General features: G+C 46.6%; 1 protein-coding gene across 7 annotated transcripts in view; it reads right to left on the bottom strand.

Annotated features, from left to right (window-relative positions):
• PALM2AKAP2 (PALM2 and AKAP2 fusion) overlaps positions 1 to 21,029 on the bottom strand; it is a 497,574-nt gene that overhangs the window by 172,031 nt on the left and 304,514 nt on the right. The window contains exon 1 of one of the 7 annotated variants that reach the window (XM_060101234.1): positions 6,389 to 6,414. The exons of the other annotated variants lie outside the window; for them this stretch is intronic. The gene's annotated coding sequence lies outside the window, so the exon portion shown is untranslated. Of the gene's footprint in view, positions 1 to 6,388; positions 6,415 to 21,029 lie in introns of those variants that run through there. 7 annotated transcript variants of the gene reach the window in all.

Raw genomic sequence — 21,029 nt, 5'->3', positions numbered from 1 at the left:
ATCTTTCCAAAAAATGTCAAACACACAGACTTCAAAGAAGAGAAAGGGTAGGATTATAAAGCAGTGAGGAAAGAAGACAGGAAAAACAGTGCGGGAGACGGTCACCGTCTCTTACACAATGAATTTCTGAAAATATGTCATAAGCACAGCCTGAGGCATGCTTTAATTGGCACAAACACAAGGGAAATAGAAAATCTAAGTCAGAGAGGCTGTCACAGTGAGAAAACTGTCTGCATCTGCCTGAACAACAGAGAAAACGTTGGGTAGGGAAAAAACGGACATAAAGGAAACCTATCAAATTCATATCAGATGGAAAGGCTATTGGAATATTTTTGTAGTGGGCAGTTACAGAGCTTTATTTTTGGAATTCCTCTCTTAGGAGCCACCACTGAAACTGAGTTCGGTTATTCATAGTACTGACAACTAAATCAAGACAGATCAGAAAATCAAGGCCAAGCAAATTACTGTCATATTGGGAAGTTCGCCATGAACTGCAGAAAAATAATTCAAGAAAACACAAGTACATTTCATCGAATGCACTTCCCTCCCCTCCAGCCCCCTACAAGCTTTCACACAGCATCCTGTCATTCAGTCTCTCAAACATTGACTCAAGGAACACATTATGTCAACGCCTTATTAAACATTAGCTTTCTTTTTATTTTGAACTGTACCTTAAGATTGTTTTCAGATCTGGGTTTTGGTGCGGGGATCAGATTTCTTTTGAATTTGATGAGGTATTACCAGTTGAAGCCAGTTTAATGGGTAAAAGAATTGTCAGGTTGTGCAGTTAGAATAATAATAATAAAAAAACTCAGATTTTAAAAGACAATTAAGTATATTTTACATAGAGGAGAAAAAGCATACATACATTTCACCTCATTATAGATAGCAAATGTTTAGTGTAGGAATAGTCTACGGTTGTGCCCTGTTTTCTAAAAAGTTAATATACTAAATATCCAAAGTTGCAAAGCATGCATTTTTTTTAATTCTAAAAGGAGCCATCTTGTATTGTCCTTAAACGGTCAGTTTTCTATGGAAATAGACCTTTGCCATAATTACACATATAAGGAGATTTTCAGGAATATATTTGTGACTTAAAGACCCAATTAAGAGACCGACATACTTCACTACACTAATTTCTTTTAGCCACCCCAAATAGTATGATTAAAAATAGAGGATTAAGGATCTCAGAGTGAACAGAGAATTTAGTTCCAAAAAATGGTCAAGACTGACAAGAAGGATGAAGTCATATAAATAGTAGATGAATTTTTAGTATCCCATCAGAACTATCTCTTCTTAAATGATTCTTCACCTTGATACTGAAAAAAGATATAAACTAGGGTGATTTATTCAATAAATTCATATCTCAATACTCGTTTTCTGAATAAACAATTTCCTAGATGCCACCAGCCACTCTGAGTCACAGTTTTAAACTGAAATACCTTGTGGAAGATACATCCAGAGAGCCTGGCCTCAGACCAAACTGTGAGTCTCCCAGTAACAAGGGTGTTTCCTGGTCTCTGGTCTCTGACCGTCACACCACAGGGTTCTGATTGGTCCCTAGATGCACTGTAAGGCACAGGTGAGACCCATAAGAAGATCAGAGCCCACAGTATGCTCTCAGCAAAATGGGCAGAGTTGGAAGTTGAAATAAAGGCATCCATACAATGGAATATTATGCAGATATGTGTGTGTGTGTGTGTGTGTGTGTGTGTAAGTTCACATGTACTGACATGGAAAACTCTCCAGAATATGTTAAGTGAAAGAAAAAAAAGGTGCAAAATACTGTATGTAGTATCATACTTTTGCTGTAAAAAAGGGAAGGGAGTGGAAATACAGCTTTGAATTTTATTATATTTGCATATAGGAACACACTGATAAAAATCTACTAAAAGTGGTTCCTTTTTGGGGGTGACAGAGGAAGGAACAGGAAACATGCATTCAAAATAAGACATCCCAAGGGGTACCTTTGTATAATATTTTGATTTTGAATCACGTGAATTTTTCAGGTAGCAAAAAACAATTCATTCGATAAGAAACAAACTCATCAACACTCTTCCCATATTGCAGTCTGTGGTGATAAATCGTTAAAATATTCTAAGCCTGATTTTCCTAGTTTGTAAGCTATTTCAAATGCTGTTTTATACACGGGATACTTTGAGGGCCACTGAATTAGATTCAAGAATGTTCTCAGAATCAAAATGGCCGTTCCCTACTCACGCTGGCGCTGGCCTTGGGCATTTTAACAGCCACTTGCTTACATGCCTGCTCTAACAGAATCGACTCTTAACAGATAATCAATTAAGGCAAAAGGACCTCACTGAAGCACACAGCAAGATAGCTGTGAATATCTGCCACTGCCAAAAAACAAATCCAGGCAGCCATGGAAGAACCTTCTAAGCTGCATTTACATCATTTGGATCTTGTATTTTGCCATCTTACTTACATTTTGCGATGTTGGTTTCCATTTCTGCAAGTCACCCGAAATTTTTTGTGGGATTCGGGCATTAAGAAAATAAGAACAGGGCTTCCCTGGTGGCGCAGTGGTTGAGAGTCCGCCTGCCGATGCAGGGGACGCGGGTTCGTGCCCCGGTCCGGGAAGATCCCACATGCCGCGGAGCGGCTGGGCCCGTGAGCCATGGCCGCTGAGCCTGAGCGTCCGGAGCCTGTGCTCCGCAATGGGAGGGGCCACAACAGTGAGAGGCCCGCGTACCGCCAAAAAAAAAAAAGAACAGACAGATGGAGCAAAGAGGAAGGGAGAGAAGGAAGGAGGGAGAAAAAGATGAGAAAACATGAATAGCGAGAACAGTGAGAGGGGAGAGATGGCACAGAAAACGAAGGGTGGGTAGAGGAGAACCGAGAGGGAAAGGGCTTCTATTTTGTATTATGTATTAACAAAAGCCAAGTCATTCACCAGGTGTTCAGAACCATGAACATATTTTGTCAAAGAAACAAATTTAGGTTCCCAGGCTAGCCCACAAAAGCCTGTTGAACTTGAACGTGGCTAGCCTGAGAGCAGGGGTTTCATAGAAGAGTGCCCACTCTCATCCATAGGAGAGATGCTGTTTTCTCGTGCATTCCTGCGGGCTTGAAGGGTTGTAGGGAAACGTTTGAAGTAGACAAGCCCATTTCTAGCTCTGTGCCTTTCTTCCATGTCTTGCCTCCCCTTCCTTAGAATGAATGGGGTCTGGTTTCATGAGGCTTGAAAACCCTCATGGAGCCGACAGCCGACTGCTTCTTCCTTGTATAAAACCAAACCAAAACGGAACCAAACCAAACCAAAATCCCCTCCTCCATTCACCTTCCTTGTCTCAGTTAGATGTTAGGGAGAAGTTTGCTAAGTTATATTCGTGTATTAATGATTAATTAACCAGTTCAGAAGCATTTCTCCAATCGGAATATCTTTATGAAAGCTTTGTGGCTGGTGGAGCCAGGCGGGCAGTTCAGCCAGGCCTCGGCTGGTCCCATCTCCCCAGACCAGCTCCTACCGTTCAAGGCTGCTCTCCCTCCTCTGCCCTCTCCACCCTTCAAGCTCATCCCAGCAGCTTAGAGGCAAGTTCAGCTGTGGTTAATAACATCCGTCTGCAACCTCCCACGACATCCTGCACTCACCAGTAAACAGTCAATAAATACTTGCTATTTGACTGGGTTCCAGGCACTTTTACTGCTTTACATTCAAAGTGGCTTTGAAAAGTAAGCAAAGATTAAATTCGTGAAAGTTTGGAAGTGAAGGCAGAAAACCTGAGTTAGGATTGTGTTCTGGCCATTTACTGTGAGACCCTGCACAAGTCTATCTTCAGTTTCCTCGTTTGCAAATAAATAAAGATTTACTAAGCACCTACTCCCTGCCTGGCACCCTTCTATGTACTTTATGTATACTGAAGTCTTCACTCTTTATAACAGAGCTATGGGGTAGGATATGATGTTTATATTCCTTCTAGCTTCAGATCTAGGTTCTTAAAGACTATAAGGCCCTGCCTGTCAAGTAAATGAAATAATGCTTGGGAAAGTGCCTTATACATTATAGAAATGGGTATAGATGCTACTGAAATGGCAGAGATGAAAGTAACGGACATGGGAGTCAGAAGCAGGTGCGACGGGGACATGAGCATGCGTGGCGAGGCCTTTCCACACTTTTAGGAGCAACCCAAGGATACCTGTTTCTCATCTCTGTCTTTCAAAGAGCAGCCTGCTCCCAGGGGAGGCCTTTGGTTGTCCAGACCTGTCTGAGACCCGGTAGGAGAGTTGAATTCAGTTGAGGAATGTATTCAGCACACGGATCTAAACCATATTCCCTAATCAGCTTCACCAGGAAAAGCTCACTGTGCCTTAATCTTTCAATCAATTCTGAATTTAAAGGGAACTTATGTCCTTAATTATCATTCCCCAAATGCAGCTGTATCACAGAAAACTGGCAAAATAAATGTTGTTCCTCTTGTACCCCTTTCCTTTACATGACGAATTGAGTTGGTTTGCCCATTAGTTCCATTTGTGGGGATAGTTCATGTACTGCACCCTTGTTGTGTCCAAGCACATGCTGGGCATTGAGGAAACATAACAAAAGCCGTGACCAAAAGGAAGCTCCTGGGAAGACAGACACAGAGAATGGTAATGCCAGTGTGGAAAGCACAAAGATGGCGCTAGACAACTTGAAACCTGGTTTGCTATATTTCTGCAAAGGTTGGCTGCGGGAGGGCTTCCCTGGTGGCACAGTGGTTAAGAATCTGCCTGCCAGTGCAGGAGACACAGGTTCGAGCCCTGGTCCGAGAAGATCCCAGAGGCCGCGGAGCAACTAAGCCTGTGCGCCACAACTACTGAGCCTGTGCTCTAGAGCCTGCGAGCCACAGCTACTGAAGCCTGCACGCCTAGAGCCCGTGCTCTGCAACAAGAGAAGCCACCGCAATGAGAAGCCCGTGAATCGCAATGAAGAGTGGCCCCCGCTCGCCGCAACTAGAGAAAGCCCGCGTGCAGCAAAGAAGACCCAACGCAGCCACAAAAAAAAAAGTTGGCTGGGGGAGCACTATTGGCATTTCTATTGCAAGACAAGAAATGGGTGATGTGTATCCCCACACTGACACACAAAGTTCCTGAAGCCACAATGCCCTGCAGATTCTTCCTTTGCCCTCATGGCCAGACTCTTAAAATAAGAGACCTGGGGCAGAGAGGCACGTGGAGAAGATACAAAGGGAAACAAGGGGGCTTCCCTGGTGGCGCAGTGGTTGAGAGTCCGCCTGCCGATGCAGGGGACACGGGTTCGTGCCCCGGTCTGGGAAGATCCAACATGCCGTGGAGCAGCTGGGCCCATGAGCCATGGCCGCTGAGCCTGCGCACCTGGAGCCTGTGTTCCGCAACGGGAGAGGCCACAACAGTGAGAGGCCTGCGTACTGCAAAAAAAAAAAAAAAGGGAAGCAAGGAACCTGATGACACCTGCCTCCTGTCTTCAGTTTCACCATCCACCAGCTCACCACTCAGAGAAATGGAGTCAAGTGTGATCACAGTGACACAGTCAAATGGCTTGGGAGGATCTGCAATGATTGCATTCTTTCTTTAGAAAGCTCTAGAAGCCACAGCTTAGGATAGCAAGGAGTCCCAGGGAGAATGCCAAGGAAGTCAAAGGGAAGGACGTGAAGGGATGGAAAAAGAATCTCTGCTCCAGGATCCAGAGTGAGCAAACAGAAGGCCACGGGGCGGATTAATCATTTTCCATGAGATTCCCCTGCATGGAGGATGAAAGACTTGGACCACAAAAGCCTGAGGTACTGGAGGAAGAAAGTCCTCACATGGCATCGTAAGGAGGATGGGGACAGCCACTAGCCAAGATGCAGATGCTCCTTCTCAGGGAGCTTTACAAACAGCTTTTCTTTCTTTCTTTTTTTTTTTCTTTCCTTTTGGCCATGCCCCATCGGCTTGAGGGATCTTAGTTCCCCAACCAGGGATTGAACCTGGGCCACGGCAGTGAAAATGTCAAGTCCTAACCACTGGACCACCAGGGAACTCCCCACAAACAGCTTTTCGAGTGATTGGCTGAGGGGGGATAAGGCTGAATGCCACCTTAAGTCATTCCAGTAAGTTCATCGTGTGCAGGCATGTTATTCAACACACAGTGGATGCTCAAAATTGGCCGGTGGCTGAAGAAATAAGCCCAGCCAGAAGATCCCAGGCTTTCTCAATGCATTTGTGATACTCCCTGCAATGCCTCCTGCTGTGACCCACAGAACTTCCCGCCCAACTTCGCCGACTTCCACGGCATGTCTGGGCCTGCTTTCTAGACTGTGAGCTCTGGGAAGGCTGGGGCTTTCCTTATTTTCCTCTCTCAATCTGCTATAGCCGCCAACTCAGTGCCTGATATTGAGAAGGCGTGCACCCGTCCATCCACCCACTCACTTACCTGTGCGGTTTTATTTTTTTCCCAGTATCTCCTCCACTGATTTCTGGGAAATGCTCCTTCACTCATTCCAACATTATGGAAACAGAGGGCTGGAGAGTGAATGGCAGCCAGCTATGTGAAGAGAGCCTGCCTGAAAGGATGCTGCTGACACTCAGAAAGAAGCAGAGGCAGGGAATGCAGAGCAGAGGCCAGTGGCATTTGGAGGCCTCGATGGGCACGCCTGCAGCCCAGCCGCACCCTCCCCCTTCCTGTGACCAGGCTCTGTGAGTAAGTGCCCAATTTTCCCAGACCATCTGTTCAGATTGAGTTTTGCCACTTGCCACCCCAAGACTCCTGACTAACACATGGAAGGAATTACTATTTGGTATAATTAGGCCCCTGGGGAGCCTCAAGAACCACCAGTAAGCACGGGATCGCTGTGTTCCTCCCCCTCACATTGATGGCTGGAATCTGCATCAATCCAAGAAACACATCAGACTTGCAACAGAGGTGGAGGGACACAGGGCTGCCTGATTCTGCAGAAGCACCAGCATGTGGGTAGAGGATTGAAGTTCACAGGAACAGAAAGCAATACTAAGAGCCTGGATAATTAAGAAGCTCCACGCAAGTACCAAAGAAAAGAAAGGTAAATGGAATTAAAAAAAAAAAAAAAAGAGAGAGGCTGAAAGCTCATCAGTGGGTTGATTCTGATCTATGTACCAAGAAGGAAGAAACATCTTCTCCCAACTACCTAAGTGTTTGTGTTTCCCAGGGCAGCCTAGGACAGCAGTGCTATTTTATTGTTGCTAAAAGTCAATGTAGTGAAGCGGTTCTCAACGTCTGGTTCCAGAACCAGAGCAGCAGCAGCACCAGGAACTTGTTAGAAATGCAGATGATCAGCTCAGCCTCAGACCTGGCGAATTAGATTCTCCGGGGGTGAAGCCCAGCCATTTGTTTTAACGAGCTCTCCACGTGACTCTGATGCACAATGAAGTTTGAGGAACACAGGCCAGTGTTTTGGCTAAGTGTGCAGCTCTGGTGCCAGGTTCTTAGGTTTCACAGGGCCCTGGAGCTGTGCATTGTGGTGTTCCCTGGGTTTACGGTCTGGCTCAGCCACTTACTACCCATGCAGCCTCGGGCAAACTGCTTAACCTCTTTGAGTCCCAGGCTCTACATGTGTAAAACAGAAATAAGAGTAGTAGCCACTAAATAGTTGATTTGAGGATTTCATGAGATAATATTCATAAAGTACTTAGTTCAGTACCTAGCACATAGGATAAGCCATCCATAAATGTTGGTTATTTGTATTATTTTGCTGCTATTCTGATTGCAGGGCAGGGCCTAGCTGCAGGAAAGCCAGAGAGGACCCCTCCAGAGGGTTTGCTCTTCTAAAACACTCATTACCACCTGTATTTATTTTTTCTGTCTAGCAAACTCCTACTTATCCTTCAACACCCTGCTCAAGATCACCTCCTTTGTGATGGCTCCCCAGAGCTCATACTTCCTTCCTCAGGGCATCCTTCCTCAAAGCCCTCAGGCTGCCTGGAGATGACCCCTGGCTCTTCCCCTTTCTAGCTGTTTGATCTTGGGAAAGCTTCTTTGCCTTTCTAAGCCTCAGTTTACTCATCTGGGGAATGGGATGAATTAATTGTATTTACCTATAGGATTGCCAGAGGGGATTAAATGAGGCAAAATGTGTAAAGGTACAACAGTACTGGGCATACAGTAAATGTTCAATAACTGTTAGCTGTGTCTCCTGGTGCCTGTCCCTCTGTAGGTACAGGATGGATGAGGGAATGATGAGTGAGTGGATATGGGGCATGGCCAGGTCTAGGGTGAGGTGAGGGAGGGCTTGCCTCAGGTATAAAACTTCAGGGGACACAAGACACTCGGTTCCAATAAAAGTTGGAATCGTTCCAATAAAAAAAGGTTTCAGTAAAACTTTATCTACAAACACTGGCAGATGGTCCATGGCCATACTTTGCTAATTTTATTTTTTTCAAATATTGCATTAAAATATGATTTGTCTTGAGTACTGAGGCATAGGGCATGGGACACCAGGGTTGACTCTGCTCTTTCTCCCCTAGCGGACCCTGAAAACACAGGCCCTGCTAGAGAACCACATCCAGCAACCAGCAATGTGGAGCTCTTCCTGCTTCCCCATCAGTCTCAAGGTCAGCAAAGAGGCCGGGGTGCACTTTCTGCTCCCTGCCCATGGCCTGGGACTGAGTCAGTCTGCTCAGAATGGGCTCCCTCCTAAATCAAGACAGAGTTTTTAAAGCGAGTATAAACTCAAAGCACATTGGCGTCCAGCTGCAGTTTTTAGATCAAATCAGAAGAGTATTTATACATATTCAAACACATATCCACATCCATCCATATATCTATATAGGTTTGGCACTGGTATGTTCTAAAATTTTCAAGGATGTACATGTCCATAACAAAGCTGAAAACAGAGTCACCTCTTTCCAAAACACAAGTGTTCCCATTTCCGATGCCTTTCTCATCCCGAGGGGGACAGTCCGAGGCCGTGCCAGCTTTTTGTGGGGGGTTTTGCCTCATTAAGAAGCAGCCTGTTTCCTAGCACACATGCCATCTTTGCTGGAGGGGCAACTGCTTACTACCTGATTGCTTGTGCTGACAAAGACAGGCCTAATTCTGGGGTCCATGTTTCTGTACAGTGGCAGCTGTGAGAAGAAAGAGGTTTTTTTCTTACAGTGATGGTACACTTTGCAAACCGTGGCAGGGGATTTTTTTCCTTCTCCTTTTCATTAACGCACCTTGAAAATGGAAGCCATTTACGGAAGTGAGAGCTGTGTGCTTCGGTTGCTTGGGCCAGGTCAACAACATGTGTCACTGTGCTGATTCAAAATCAGACCAAATCTGGGTTTCCCTTTCTGTCTCGGGCTGACTTTGAAGTCACCGGGTCTTTGTTGTTTGTGGCAATCATGGTTCTGAGTGTGTCCAAGGCGAGACAAAGCCCCCAGGAGAGGCTGATAGGGTTTGATTTTTTTTTTTTTTTTTTGCAGTATGCAGGCCTCTCACTGTTGTGGCCTCTCCCGCTGCGGAGCACAGGCTCCGGACGCGCAGGCTCAGCAGCCATAGCTCACGGGCCCAGCCTCTCCGTGGCATGTGGGATCTTCCTGGACCAGGGCACGAACCCGTGTCCCCTGCATCGGAGGCAGACTCTCAACCACTGCGCCACCAGGGAAGCCCTAGAGTTTGGATCAGACACGATCGCAGCATCCCGCCACACAGCCATTGCCTTGGCAAGGCCTGTTAGCAACACGTCGGGCACATTTCCATCACTATCGAGCTCCTGGGCGTGCCCTTCAGGGTTCTGAACCCAAAACTGTCCTTGGCACTCCTCCTGCCAGGCATGGCCTTGACAAGAGCCACATCCCACAATGCTCTAGCTCTCAGCTTCCGAACTGTCATCAGAGACGTGCCTCCACCCTGGGTTCTCACTGTGCCCTGATCTCTCTCTTGGTTGCTTGGACCACTCATGCCTTACATCCTTCTTGTTTGCCTCTCTCCTCCACTGGAATCTAGACTCCAGGAGGGCAGCAACAGCCTCTGTCTTGCACATCACTGTGTTTCCAGTGTCTGGCACAGTGCCAGGCACATAGCAGGTGCTTAATAAATGTTTATTGAATGACAACATCTATATGAAAATGAGTCTTCAAGAAGCTTGCCCAGGCCAAGGCTGGTTACACACCACTGGAACCAGCTTCAAGTCAGGCAACCCTGTTCATTGCTGGCTTCATCCTGGGCAAGTTCGTTAGCCATTCCAAGCCTTAATTTTCCACTTTGTAAAATGGGGATAATAATAACTATCTCATAGAGTTATTGTGAGACTAAAATTAGATACACAGACCATATTTTGTTTTGACAGACTATTATTATTCCCAATTATTTTCTGCTTTCCCAATAAGAGGATGATATGTCCCCACCCATTACCAAGAGACTTGGCAGTACTGCCCTATGGGAGGAATATACTCCCCGACCCTTTTGATGCAAAGCTTGGTCACATGATTTGCCTTGGCCAGTGAAATACAAGCTACACATCCAAGCATGAACTTTAAGAGCTATTGATGGTTCTGTTATTTCTTTTTCCTTCTGTCATGAGAATAGCATGTGCTGTATAGAGGCGGATCCTTCTCCCTGGGTCCTGGCATGAAGATGCAGAGCTGCAGCCACCCCATATCCAATATGAAGCATAAGCAAGCAAGAAACCTTTGTTGGGGTTGTTTGTTACAGCAGAATGATCTAGAGAAGAAGCTGACTGATACACAGTGCCTGGCACAAAGCAGGGGGTTAGTAAACCTCTGTGGGATAAACGAACACACTGGGATACCTCTACCAGATCAACTGCTCCAGCACTTTGGGTTTGTTTGGGTGTGACATTCAATCACTAGAATAAATTCAAGGTGGCATTTGGTGGCATAAAAGGAAAGTAGACTTTTTTTTTTTTTTTAATGGGATGCAAAGCTGAATCATTCTATTAGGGCACAGCAGTGCCTGCAGCCTAGAAACCTCATCCAGAGTCTCCTTCATGGACTATTCATTCCAACTAACAGTAGTTTATATTTATTAAGTCTTTTTGCTGATGTTTATCAAGCCGTTCTTGGAAAGCAGTGTGCCAAGTCTGGTTTTACACCCTGTAAACATGTTACCTTGTTTAATCCTCACTGCTGTGCTGTGAGATACAGGAGTATAGGAAGGGCACGTGGTGCCTGCGGTGATGTAGTGTCTGCGATCCTCCCCAACAACACCTTTGGCCAGAATTTGCAACAATTAGCATCTCTGTGGCACTCCCTAGACCGGCAGTGGTCACATGTCCCCTCTCAGCTTCCTCTTCACTATGCCCCTAGCAGGGGAGGTACTAACATTACCCACATTATACAGGTGAGAAAACTGAGGCTTTGGAAAGTGAAAAACATGCCAAAGGTCATCTGGCCATGCAGCAACGGAGCTCGGAAAGCAGACGCACCTGCCTTCCGAGTACTAAGCCCTTGGCCGGGCCATCTCCTCTGTTCACCTGCAAACCACAGTCCCTCCTCCTAAGCTGGCACAGTCCTTCAGATGGGGGCCACTGTTGCTCCTACACCATCAGCTTGTTCAAAAACTACCCAGAACTAAGAAGGAAAGAGAGACGTGGTGTTGGGACACTTGGTGTGGGTTTTGTTCCCTCTTCTGATCTACACCTACATTTGGCTGAAATGAAGCCTGCTGACCTCATGCTTGCAGGTGGGAACCCACCAACGACTTCGACCCTGTCAAGATTTATCTATATGCCAGGCCATCCATTAAGCACTGATGCTATTCAGAGGTGCTCCAGATGTGGCCCTTTGTCCTTAGAAAAGGAACAGGTGTGCAAACAATTTGCCAGCTCACGAGGCTTTCTGAAGAAGGAGTACAGCAGAGAGAATGATTAGATGCAGAGGAGAGATGAACTCTGGCTGAATATCAGGGGCGGCTTCAAGGAGTAGGGCGCGTGGAAGCCTGGCTTGGTAGAATAAGTGATCTTTCAACAGGCAGGCTGAGAAGGGCCTCTGGGAGGACCACCACGCTCAGGGTAGCACTGCTGGGGCAGGAAAGCACATAGTGGATCCTTTGCCTAGAAACGCAGGTTGGAACTAGATTTGGAGTCTAAATCCCAGGCCAAGAAGATCTGACTTTACACTCTTTAAAAATGTATCTTGAGTCTAGTCTTAAACACCTTGCCCAGGAAGGACTCACAATTCAAGTGTTTCTTGAATGCGTGGGGCTTTCAAGACAAAAGCCTCCAATGGCCTGAGGCTTGAAAACGCTATGGGGGCAAATCAGCACAGAGGACAAACAGACGTCCCCTTTCTGTAATGAAGAGTTAAGGATGGATATGTGTGACTGTCGGAAGCTCAGCAGGGGTTAGAAGGTTGATTCATTCACTGGACAGATATTTATTGAGCACCTACTGTGTGTGTGCCAGGCATGGTTCTAGGCATTTGGGAAATGTCAGAGAATAAAAATCCCTGCCCCCCCTGAAGCTTTCATTTAAAGGGAGCTTAAAAAAATTATTTTTGAAGTATAGTTGATTTACAATGATTTACAATGTTGTGTTAGTTTCAGGTATGTAGCAAAATGATTCAGTTATATATATACAGGTATGTATATATATATTCTTTTCAGATTCTTTTCCATTATTACAAGATATTGAATATACTTATTACAAGATATTGAATATACTTCCCTGTGGTAAACAGTAGGTCCTTGTTTATGGAGGGAACTTTTTTTTTTTTTTTTTTTTTTCAGTACATGGGCCTCTCACTGTTGTGGCCTCTCCCGTTGCGGAGCACAGGCTCTGGACGCGCAGGCTCAGAGGCCATGGCTCACGGGCCCAGCCGCTCTGCGGCATGTGGGATCTTCCCGGACCGGGGCACGAACCCGTGTCCCCTGCATTGGCAGGCGGACTCTTAACCACTGCGCCAGCAGGAAAGCCCTGGAGGGAACTTTTAAATAATAGCAGGCATTACTATTTGCCAGGCATGACTCTATGTGATCACCCACTTATTAACCCATCCAACAACCCTATGAGATAGAACTGTTATCTGAATTGTCCAGACAGGTAACTGAGGCTCAGGGCTGTTAACTCCTCCTGGGTCAAGGCAGTCAGTGGCAGGGCCTGAGCACATGACCCGGCAGGGTGAGCCAGAGGCTGGCTCCAGACCCCCGTACTGCCTGCCCGTCTGCAGTATAGGCAGTTGTAAAGGAGGCTGAATTTTAGTTTCTTGGCTCACTGGTGAATGGCTGTCCCTGCTTCCAGCTTCTACTTTCACCCCTTAAAGAGTCTACATTTGACAAAGCTCCACATTTTTCAGGGTGAGGAGACCCTATTCCCCCTCCTAATCCCTCTAAGGCAGTGTTCCTCAAAGTGTGTGTGACCCACTAATTTCTGCCCGTCCACAGGTAGTTATCCCTCTGTGATGAGGTCAGTCTAGAAATGAAGATATTTAGAAACTTCTAGCAGTTTGTTGAATCTAAGAAGAAAAAAATTGGTACCTGTATTCTCACTGATATTTTTTCCCATTTCATTTTTCTAATGAAAATAATTTACAGAAGTATTGTTCTGGGATGAATTGGAACTTTAAAAAGAAGAATATACAATCTGATCCATCACCACAGATGGTTAGAGAAGCATTGTTCTCGGGAGTTCAAGTTCTCAGGGCTGGGTGGATTGCATCCCCGCGAACAGAGAGACTCTATTGGCCTGGTCCAGGAAACATCTGGGTGGGTGTTTCCTATGTGTCACCCTCCTTTCCAGTTCTAGCAGCTGGGTGGGTTTTGGGTTCTTGCTGGTACACAGGAGGGATTGTGGGAGAAGCTGTTTTTTGGTCAGTGGTCCTTCAGGTCTTTTGCAAAAGCCAAAACTCATGAAGGAAATTATACCAGGTCTGAGCTGGAGCCAGAGGAGAGGTCAGTTTGGCTGCAGCTGGGGAGGGAGGAGAGATACAGGACAGGATACTGATGCTACGTGTATGCAGCAAAGCTGGATGCCGAGTCCAAGGGCTCCCAGCCTCTGCCACGGCTCTTGTCCTCAAGCATGGCTCAGGAGCCGTGCACTTTAGCCCTAAAGGCATTGTGAGGGCCAGAGTACCACACAGAAGTGAGGACCAGGGACGGTGGGCCTATCCCCCGGTGAGCGTGGCACCTCGGCAGGAGCCTGGGTCCAAGGGACTCCCAAGAATGCCTGGGATGGAATGCCTGCCAGGCCAGAAGCACTGGAACTCAGAGTCTACCATAATTTGATTAAAAGAAAATAAGTGTTATTTCTTGCACAGGAGTTTGTGGACTAATATTTCTACCTGCTACCCTTTGGGAATGAATTTAGGAGTGGCGGTGAATGAGAAAGACACTGGCAGGTTAGGACGGGGGTGGGGCGTTAGGTGAGAGCAGGCTCAGGGGCCCAGACGTGGGAAAGCAGAGGATGTGGAAGGAGCCACAGGCTGTCCTCTCTGGCCCAGACCACAGCGGTGGAGCTGCCCGGCCTTTGTAATTATTGTCCCTTCTGCCTGGAATAATTCTCAGCATGGCTGTTCTTCTAGTTTTTCAGGTGTCAGCTGAAAGGTCCCATCTTCACAGAGCTTTTCTGGGAGGGGTGTGCATGTGTGTGTGTGTGTGTTCGTGCGCGTGCACGTGTGTGTGTGTGTGTGTGTGTGTGTGTGTGTATGGTGGGGTGCGTGCAGGGAGGAGCTGTCAGATCACAGGACCTTTCAACTTGCAATCCTACCACTGTTCAGTTGCTTCTCTGTCATTGTTTTCTCTTAGCCCCTAATTCCGCAAGTGTCCTTCAGGCTCTGTCAAGCTCCAGAGTTTTGTAGCCAGGACAGGAATTGGGTCTAGAACCACTTTCTGAAAACCTGGGCATCTTGTTCCGTCTCTGGAGGAAGTCCTGAGATTCCTCCCGTGAAGACAGATGGCTAGCCACAGACAGCCTTTCCTCCTGGGCATTTGAAAGTGAAACACAGCTCCTCGGCAGCCCGGAGAATCACATCTGCACTCCCTGGGGCCTCCCTCCCCAGTGGCTTTGCACTGGCTGATATCACACACAATCCCAGGGTTCGGGGGATGGGGATCTGGGTAACAGCAGGAGATGCTGAAGGCTGGATGCAGAACTGGAGGGTCTTCTTTCTGAAACCTGCATCGCCCACCGCAGCCAGGGCCCTACCACACCTGCCAGGTTGGCTGAAAGACAGACATCTGTCTTGGCGGAGTACTGATCATTTCCTGTGGCCGATCTGGCTAGAAATCCCCAGAGAAAACCTTCCCCTCAGAGGTTTGGTCCCTTTGGCTCTGTTGAGGCTATAAACAGGAAGTGGAGAGAGCGGCTTAGAAAGGAGATAGCATGAGAATCAAAATAGCCACTGCTGATCTTCATTTTCTCCTTAAATTCCTGTTTCAGTTTCCCTTTAGTGTAAGTCAAGAGGGAGGTTTCCCAGTAAATCCAGGCCTCCCACAGTCCCCTGGCTCCCAAGCTTCAGCACAGACCACACCCCCAGGGCCACAGGGGTCCCTGAGTAGACAGAGGAGTCCCTCCCTCCTTGGGAGCAGTGCCCGAAAGGCCAATCCTGGGAAAGGTTTCCAGAATTCCAGACCTCAGAGCCTAGGTCCTAACCCTTTTCCTGTTCCTTCATTCATTCATTCATTTGTTCATCCAGTAAATATCTATCGGGTCCTTTCTGGGTGCCAAGCACTGTGCTGGACCATTGCACTAGGACTATTACAGAGAAAGGGGACAAGTCCCTGCTTTCAGGAAACTTACAGTCAAGTGATGGAGATAGATCCCCACATATCCACCCGCCCTCCTCCCTGCTGCAGGAAGAGCCCCGTTTGACCCACACATCACCTCAAACCCATGGATTTAAACACAACCATGTCAGCTTTCCCTGGGACACTCATCCTCAGCTTTCTGTTCCTGCCAGAACTTCCTTAAGCAAGTCCCTGTGGAGATTTTAAGACATATCTGCAAATCCTTTGATATTTCTCCCTCCAAGACACAAAGCCTAACTGCCCTCCCCTATATATGGGCTAGCCTTTTTTTTCCTTTTGATACTTGTATATACCATATTTTAATGTTTAGGCATCCAGTCATTTGGCCTAATCACTCAAGACAGTTCTTGGTCGCCTGCACTATGTTCTGGGTCAGTGATGACTACATGCTCCTCTATCTGATGTGAAATGTGCCTACCCCTTCCCTGGATTTCTTGTTCAACTGCAAATAACCAACAATCATTGAGTTGCAGGCACTTTGCTGGGCTCATTCACATACTCGATCACATTTACCTTTCAGATCTCCAAAGAAGAAAACCCTTTTACAAGATGTAGAAACAGAGGCTCAAAGTAAAATGATATGCATGGGAGTTCCTGTCCAGTAAATGGCAGGGTTGTGATTGCAATCCTGGCATTTTATTGGTTTTTTTGTTTGTTTGTTTGTTTGTTTGCAGTACGCGGGCCTCTTACTGCTGCGGCCTCTCCCGTTGCGGAGCACAGGCTCCAGACACGCAAGTTCAGTGGCCATGGCTCACGGGCCCAGCCGTTCCGCGGCACGTGGGATCTTCCCAGACCGGGGCATGAACCCGTGTCCCCTGCATCGGCAGGCGGACTCTCAACCACTGCGCCACCAGGGAAGCCCCAAACCTGACATTTTAAATCTAAGACCAGCGCGGCCCTCAGGCACACAGCTTCTTTTCTTTTAAAAGTACATATTGGGTCACTTTTTCTCTCATTTCTGTTTTGTGAGAACATTTAGGATCTAGTCTCTGAGCAACTTTCAGGCATATCACTCTTCTTGGATTGCATACTATATATATTGCTATGTAATATTTAAGTGTCATTTACTATAATCACCATGCTGTGCGTTAGAGCCCAACCTGCTTCTAATGAATAGAAAATTGGCGGAAATGACGCTGGGTGACTTTGGAGGCTGGGCTAGGAAAGGTGACACAGCTTCTGCCTGGCTCCCTCTCTGGGGACACTTGTTCTTGGAACCCAGCTGCTGGACTCTGAAGAGCCCCTTGTCACCTGGAGAGGCCACAGGTAATGTTCTGGCTGACAGCCCCAGCTGAGGTCCCAGGGCACGGCAGAACCAACTTTCAGACACGAGCATGAGGGAGCATCAAGGTGACTCAAGCCCCAGCTACCATCTGACGACCGCTCCATGAGATCCTGAGCAGGAACTGCACAGCTGAACTGTGCGAGACAATAGTAACAATAACAACGATGATAATAACAGTAATAATAAATACTTGTTTTAGTTTTAAGCTACTAGCTTTGGGTGATTTGTAATGCAGCAATGGATAACCAGAACAGTAGTCTGTCCTGGAAACATTGGTGGACCTTGATTCCTCTACAGCCTTGCTGCTCACAGAGCGGCCGGTGGACCAGCAACATTGGACCACCTGGGAGGTTGTTAGAAATGCAGACCTCTGGGCCCCACCCGCTACCTCCTGAACCCAAACCTGCCTTTTAACAAGAAGGCCAAATGTTTCACAGGCATGTGGAAGTTTAAGAAGCACGGCTCTGCAATATCTTTTTGTAAAAGACATTATTTTAAAGCAACGCTTTAAAAAATTCAAATACAAAAAATAATGTAACCAACCCCGACATACCTACCACCCAGATTTAACAGATAATAATAGTAAACATATATTTTGTACTCAACACTATTTTAATTACTTTAACTTAACCTTCATGACAGCCTTGTGAGAGAGATGCTACTAGATCATTCATCCCTGTGTTATACATGAGGAAACCAAGGACAGAAAGATTAGGTGATTTACTCAGGGTCATACAACTCATAAGCAACAGAGCTGGTATCTGAATACAGGGGGCTTGGTTCCAGGGCTAAGCTATTTTTTTCTAGACATTGAACACTTTGCCACCTCTTCCCTAACCCCCTGTATCTTAAATCTATCAAGTCTCCCTTGAAATGTGTCTCCAATTCATCCTTTCCTTTTTTGCATGGATGCCATCCTACTTTATGTAGGACTCCTGCAACACCACCCCATCCATTTTGTACTTTGCCCCAGATTAATCTTTCTGTAAATACTGCTCCTGCCATCCTTCCTGCCCAAACATCTTCAGTGCCTTGGCTCTGCCTGGTGTCTAACCAGGCTGACTTGGACTCCAAGGCCCTTGAAACCCGGTCCCACCTCTAGTCACCAACAGAAAACAGAACAGAACCCAACAGCATCACCCGGCCTCCATCACAACAGACCGACCTTCCAGGTTTGCTGAAACGTCTCCTCCTGCCTGGCTTTGTCTTTGCCTCCCTCCTCGCCGGGTCTCCTCGTCCTACAAACCCCGTTTCAAATCCCACCTCCTGGGCAAATTCTTCCTTGACTGCTTTTATAGTATGAACTCCCACCCCTGATGTCAATCAACACTAAGTAGCATCTTAATGTTTCCTTCTAGCTCTTTCTCTCTCTCTTTTCTTTTGGCGTATCTTCAATGACCAGGTACTGCATGAGGCATTTACTTTTTATTCAGCTACAACAGACACAACATAAAATGTATTATTTTAACCCTTTTAAGTATACAGTTCAGGGGCATTAAGAACATCCACAGGGGGGTGCAACCCTCTACATCCTATTCTGGTCTTCCCCACAGCCCCTGGTAACCTCTATTCTACTTTCTGTCTCTAGGAATTTGACCAGTCTAGGTACCTCATATAAGTGGAATCATACAGTATTTGTCCTTCTCTGTCTGGTTTATTTAACTTAGCATAATGTTTTCAATGTCCATCCACGTTGTAGCATGTGTCAGAATTTCATTTTTTATGCCTGAATAATATTCCATTGTATGAATATATCACACTTTGTTTATCCATGCACCTGTTGATGGACACTTGGGTTCTTTCCACCTTTGTCTAGGGATGGCTATTGGGAATAATGCTGCTCTGAACACTGGTGCACAAATATCTGTTCAAGTCTCTGCTTTCAATTCTTTTGTGCATGAAGCATTTACAGTTTTATTCTCAAAACAAATCTGTGGTAGGGATTGTTCTTTCCACTTCACAGATGAAGTAAATGAGGGTTCAGAGAAGTTAAGTCACTTGTTGAAGGCCACGTGCCTGGGGCTTAAATATGATTTTCCTGAGGATTCTGATTTCACTAACAAACACTTTTCCTAGAACAGATGAGGATCTAACTTAGTAAGGATTCTATAAGTCAAGGTTCAGTGTGTGATCTCTGTTAATGCTGATGGTAGTGACAGTGGCCAGAAACAGGTAGAGAAATGACATCCCACATCCATCAGAGGTGGGCTGGTACCTTCTCTTCCAACATAAATCTGGACTCTAAGCCTCTTGATGCATTAATTAGGCCTGAACACACTCTTGCCTTGAAGAACTAAATCTGCAGCACCTGGGGAGACCTCTGTGGCCTGAGAGTTATTTGCCTAATTAGGAGGAGTTTGGCATATAGGGTTAAGGAATAGAAACAGCTACACAGTTTGCTTCCAGAACAAACTGGTGCTCAGATCCACAACCCCTGGATCTGAGCCAGCTCAGGTGCAGTAAGATCTCAGGATGAGGGGGGCAGATGTTTAGGTGGTAGACAGGGGGACTAACCTTCTCAGTGTCACCAGGAATGAGGGGTTTCCTGGGATGCGAGGTTTCACAACTAAAACCAAGAAAGTCCCAGGCAAACCAGGATAAGTTGGCCACCCTAACCTAAAGATCATGGGGGAAAAAATTACTCTTGTATCTGTCCCTTCCTTTCTTAGTTCCATTGGTTTAGACCTATAACCTCCTAGCTGGACCCTCCTCCTAGCAGTAACCCCTAACTGGACTTCCAGCCTCACTCTCTGTCCACAGTTGTCCCTCTGGCAAACTGTGGCTCTGATTAAAAATCTTCAACGTTTTTCCCCATGAATTATTCAGAGCAAGGGCTATAACAACCAGGTAGGTCAGGTCAGTGAGGGACACAACCATAGTGTAAGACATTAGGAACTGGTGGGGATTGCAGCCAGGCTCACCTCAGACATTTCTGAGCCTGGGAGCAAGTATACAAATGGAGGACCACACACAGTATGTTTCAATATTTAAAAGTTGGAAATCAAGCTCAAATTAAAGAAACTGCATTCTCTCCTCCTAAGTTGGCAAATACACTTCATACTGACTCTGAAGGCCAAGTTCAAATTGTGTTCTTGGATTCCTAGGAGTCTTGAGACTTGGTGGTTCCCAGCAAGGTCCTCTGGCCTGTTACCCATATCTGTTCTCTTCTCTCTCCTGCCTCTGTCCTGCAACTGCAGGGGCCTTGCAGCCAATGCTGGATACCCCAGCCTGAATTTCAAAGCTCCATCCACACACACTGTTCCCCCAACATAATCTGCTTTCCCTCGGTATACCCTTCAGCCATATTGAAGAGGTCCATGGAAGTGAGCTTGGCCCATTTGGGCAGAGAATTCTGAGTCCTGACATCTGAAGCACAGCCTGGATCAGGGGAGGGGTACAGGCAATTCCCCTTGCCCCAGAGATGCCTCACCCCATGGGAAAGGGTGCGACCAGAGCAAGACCATATTAAAGCCCAGGGCCCAGGACAGGGGCTCCTCTTCCTTGGGTCTAAGGCGGTACTGATCACGCCTCATCTAAAGGGGGCAGCTGACCTCAACTCCAGCTGATTCCTGCTTCCTGGGCATGTCCAGTGTTGGCTAGACCTTCTGCTTTTTCAAGAGAAGATAAAATTGTGGAATTTCTTGGTTGTAAATTCAAATTAAAACCAAACCAAACCAAATACACTTGTATGAGTCAATACAATAAAGGCCAAACACAATACAGCCACAGGCCTGCCCTTGAACTCTCAGTTGCAACTTCTTCCTTGAGGAACGCCCCGTCCCTCCACACACTGGCCTCAAGCCACTTCTTCTACTGCCTGTCCTCCCACCCTTTGGGTTCCTGTGTTCTACCGAATCAGAGGAGCAGAAAGCCCCTGCTTCCCACCTCAGGCCTTTTGATCAAGGACTTCCTTCTGCCTCGAAAACCCTCCTCGGCTCTCACACGTGTGTACTGACAACCACACTCATCCTTCAAGGGCAAGTGCAAACCCAACTCCTTCAAAACGCCTGCCCTGATGACTCCTGAAATTCTGGACCAGGACACCAGAGTGTGAATCCTGGCTCTGCA

This window comes from Mesoplodon densirostris, chromosome 6 (genome assembly GCF_025265405.1).
Source record: "Mesoplodon densirostris isolate mMesDen1 chromosome 6, mMesDen1 primary haplotype, whole genome shotgun sequence".
NCBI lineage: Eukaryota > Metazoa > Chordata > Mammalia > Artiodactyla > Ziphiidae > Mesoplodon > Mesoplodon densirostris.
The sequence above is the reverse complement of the archived record's forward strand: the minus strand, read 5'-3'. Positions and strand labels throughout refer to the sequence as shown.